The sequence below is a fragment of the Rattus rattus genome, chromosome 9 (genome assembly GCF_011064425.1).
Source record: "Rattus rattus isolate New Zealand chromosome 9, Rrattus_CSIRO_v1, whole genome shotgun sequence".
Taxonomy (NCBI): domain Eukaryota; kingdom Metazoa; phylum Chordata; class Mammalia; order Rodentia; family Muridae; genus Rattus; species Rattus rattus.
In genome coordinates this window covers 34,451,940-34,456,208 of record NC_046162.1, presented here as the reverse complement: position 1 = coordinate 34,456,208, position 4,269 = coordinate 34,451,940, and the positions used below count along the sequence as shown (strand labels likewise).

At 47.3% G+C, this 4,269-nt stretch overlaps 1 long non-coding RNA gene across 1 annotated transcript; it reads right to left on the bottom strand.

Annotated features, from left to right (window-relative positions):
- Positions 1-1,448: 1,448 nt before the first annotated feature.
- LOC116910577 lies at positions 1,449-2,153 on the bottom strand. Its single transcript, XR_004389158.1, has 2 exons — positions 2,113-2,153; positions 1,449-1,638 (listed from the first exon to the last, which is right to left on the bottom strand). It is a non-coding gene; the product is annotated as an uncharacterized LOC116910577 (long non-coding RNA).
- Positions 2,154-4,269: the final 2,116 nt, after the last annotated feature.

Genomic DNA, 4,269 nt, shown 5'->3' with positions numbered 1-4,269 from the left:
ATCCCAGTCAAGTTTTTGCTTGCTTCTCTCTACTGTCACCAAGGTCACCAGGGACCTCCATGTTTCTGAACCTTAAGAATTTTTTTTCATGTTTTGTTTGTCAAGATGGGGTTTCTCTGGATAGCCCTGACTCTTCTGGAACTCTGTGTAGAACAACTGACCTCACGCTCAGAGATCTGCCTGCCTCTGTGTCCCCAGTGCTGGAATTAAAGGCGTGTGACACCATGCCTGCCCCCCCCTTTAAGATAATGTCTGTCTGTGTTCCACTGCTGGGCTGAAACGCCCTACATAGATCAGGCTGGCCTCAGCCATGCAGAGAGTTACAGGAGTTAAAGGCCCACACCACCGTGCCCAGTTTCACAATAGAATGTCCTGGGTTGAGGATTTAGCTCAGTGGTAGAGCACTTGCCTAGCACAATAGAATACCCTGTGATCCTTCAGTGGCTTGGGGCTGCTTCACGCTGGGATGTCAACAGGCACCCCAGACTTAGTCCAAGAGGAGCCCCTGGTCCTCCTCAAGCCTCTTCTCTCCTTTCCCCCAGTCTAAGTAATAGCAACTCCATCTTCCTGTTGGCTTAAGACAAAATTCTTGTAGCTGTGCCTTATTTAACAGAAAGTTTAAGTTGTATTTATTTATTTGTACATTTGTGGGCATGTGTGGGTACGCATGGGCCTGCACGTGCCTCAGCTTTTGTGTGGAAGTTGGAGGACAGCACACAGGAGTGTATTCTCTCATTCTCTCTCTCTCTCTCTCTCTCTCTCTCTCTCTCTCTCTCTCTCTCTCTCTCTCTCCACCAAGTACATTCGGGAAATTAAACTTGGGCAGTAAGGATTGGCTCAAGCACCTGTACCTACCTCGCCCATCTCACCAGGCCTTCTAATTTTCTTAACTCTTCTTTCTTTTCCTTCCTTCCTTCCTTTCTTCCTTCCTTCCTTCCTTCCTTCCTTCCTTCCTTCCTTCCTTCCTTCCTTTCTTTCTTTCTTTCTTTCTCGGAGCTGAGGACTGAACCCAGGGCCTTGCACTTGCTAGGCAAGCGCTCTACCACTGAGCTAAATCCCCAACCCTAACTCTTTCTCTTTCTTTAACAGAATCAGCAAATTCTGTTAGAATACATACGGCACACGCCCACTTCACCCATCCTCATGGCTACCACTCAGGTGCACGGTACCATCTTCCATCCTAAATGTTCCTCCTGCTTCGGCCTTGAGCTGGCAGTCTGCTCTCCATGTGACAGCCAAGTGGCCTGCAAAATCTAGTGTCAGATCACAGCGCCCTTCCATTCACCCCCACACACCCTAGGTTATTCAGCAAAAGCCAAATCCCTCACCAAAGCCCTCCAAAGTCTCACCCTCTACAGACGGCACACTCTGCCAAGAGCACCTACCTGTTAGCCTCTTAACCTTGTCTGGGCCTTGAACTCAAGGACTCTGATACCTATGGATTCCTCTCGGGTATAAGATCTTTATTATTTTTGCAATGCTGAGAGTTGAATCCAGGACCTTCGGCCGTCCAGGCTGACCTCAAATTTGCTATGTAGTCCAGGATGACCTTGAACTCCCGATTCTCCTCCATCGGCTCCCCCCTAGGTGGTAGGATAGTAGGTGTGAGCCACAATCCTGCAGCCCTTGAAGTAAGTTCTAGGGATTATGAAGAAACCTAATTAGGCTGAAATATAACTTTCAAGACATTTTCAAAATGTGAAGCGCACTAATATGTGTGCTTTATTACATTACAAGGGCAGCATCGTTTGAGGTAGTGATTTGTAATGGCATTCTAGGGTATTGGAAACAACTGTGATGGAGTATGAAAACACCTGTGGTTTCTGCCAGCACCCATGTCCCAGGTGCAGTTAATGGCGAGGATGTGTTGTCCCTATTCATAATTGAAGAGCACGCTACATTTTAATGACAAAAATGAGGATGTGACTTTTTCTCCCATCAAAAGTCAAGGCCCCTGAATTCTACCCACAGACCCATGGAGGGGCAGACCCCTAAACTCCAGGTTAAGAAGCTTTGGTTCCAAATGCGTCCCCGTATGCGCACGCACGCACGCACGCACGCACGCACGCACGCACGCACGCACGCACGCACGCACGCACACACTGAGATCACCTGCCATCTTCTCAGACCCTCCAATTTAAAACTGTCCCTCTGGGTTGGGGATTTAGCTCAGTGGTAGCGCTTGCCCTAGGGAAGCGCCAAGGCCCTGGGTTCCGCCCCCAGCTCGAAAAAAAAAAAGAACCAAAAAAAAAAAAAAAAAAAAAACTGTCCCTCTTAGGTCTGATGCCTTCTTCTGGCCCCCGCAGGCACTGCACATACCTAAAAACACAGACACACATGCAGGCAAGACATCCATAAACATAAAATAAAAAAATAAGTCTTAGTCTTTTTTTTTTTTTTAATTTATTTATTATTACATGAGTATACTGTAGTTGTTCTCAGACACATCAGAAGAGGGCATCAGATCTCATTACAGATGGTTGTGAGCCACCATGTGGTTGCTGGGAATTGAACTCAGGACCTCTGAGAAGAGCAGTTGGTGCTTTTTTTTTTTTTTTTTTTTCGGGCTGGGACCAACCCAGGACCTTGTGCTTCCTAGGCAAGCGCTCTACCACTGAGCCAAATCCCCAACCCCTTACAGTTGGTGCTCTTAACCACTGAGCCATCTCTCCAGCCCCCTAAGTCTTAGTCTTAATAACATTAAAATTGTACCCTCTACAGTTTTGATTTGCAATCGAACTTTTCACCGTAGCACTTAACCGTCTTCAAACACGCCAACACACATTTGTGATCCCAGCATTCAGGATTGCAGAGACTATGAGGGCAGCCTGGGCTACACAGTGAGTTTGAGGCTAGCCTGGGCTCACACTTGACTATTTGTTTACTTGTCTGTCTGTCTGTTCTCAGGGCCAGAGAAATTGTTCCTGTAGGGGACAGGAGTTTTGTTCCCAGAATCCATGTCAAGTGGCTGACAGAACCTGTAACTTCAGCTCTGGTGTATCTCATGCCCTCTTCTGGTCTCCACAGGTGCCTTACATTCACACACGGATATCCACACATGGGCACACACAGATATCCACACACAGGCACACACACACAGGCACACACACACAGGCACACACACACACACACACACAAAACTAGAATAGAATTTAAATTCTTCTTCTTCCTCCTTTCCCATTTTTTTTCTGGGGGGGGTGGGCAGACTACTCTGCTCAACCTGCAGTCTCATTTTGCTATCTTGGTTGAATCGAATTCTCTGTGTAGCCCAGGCTAGCTTTTAACTCTTGGCAAGCCTCCTGTCTCAGCTTCCCAAGTTCTGAGATTACAGCTGTGAACCAGGATGCCTAGCGAGACAAAGTTCGTATTTGTTTAATTAAGCTACGTATGTGATGACTTAAAGTCAGCCTGTTTTTGTTCTGTTAGCATGTCCAAGGTTAGCCTTAGACAGTAGCACAAGGCTCTGGGGAATCCAAGGACTAGAGGGGATTTTTGATCCTAAGCCAGTGATATTTCCTAAGGATTGTTTAGGGGGGCCTGATTTGGCCCCCAGTTAGGAAACTATGTCAAGGACAAAATAGAGCTGTTGTTCTCACCAAGATCAATCATAACATGACTATGTAATAGCACGACTTCTTTTCTTCTGGTGTGTAGCAAAGGCATGGCAAGGTCACCTGCGCCTAGGTGTTCACTCGACTACTGGCTGTGCGTTACTACTGAGTTCCTAAGGCCTTTCTGAAGAGGGCAATGGGCTTTCGTGGGGATGAAATGGATTGGCTTGCACACAGGGCAGAGCAGGAAGCACATGCTCGTGACGTATCCATTCCTTCCCTTTATCATCCTCTAGGTCATTTTATAGTTCCTTGCCAAGATATTTTCCCATTCCAGTTTATGGGCTCCCAATGGCCAAGAGAAACAGCTTGTCCTGTCCTCTCCTGCACAGACACAGCACCCCCCAGCCCCCAGGCAAAAGACCGTATCTGTGGATCACTTTAGACTCTGCCTGTCCATTGTGTCTCTACCTACATCCCAAATTCATGGCTGACAGGGTTCCGGACCTTGACCATATATAGCGCAGTGTTTCCTACCAGTTCCTCTCTTAGTTCTCTTTCTGTGCATGCTGGAGTTCTTGCAATGTATCTTCAGGGTGAAGACTGAGAGCATTGTCCTCTCTTGCCTAGCACGGGCAAAGCTCTGGGTTCAAGCCTAAGCAACAAGAACGAAAAGAAAAGGCAGGAGGAGCTGGGGATAAGTTTCCGTAGTTGAGAG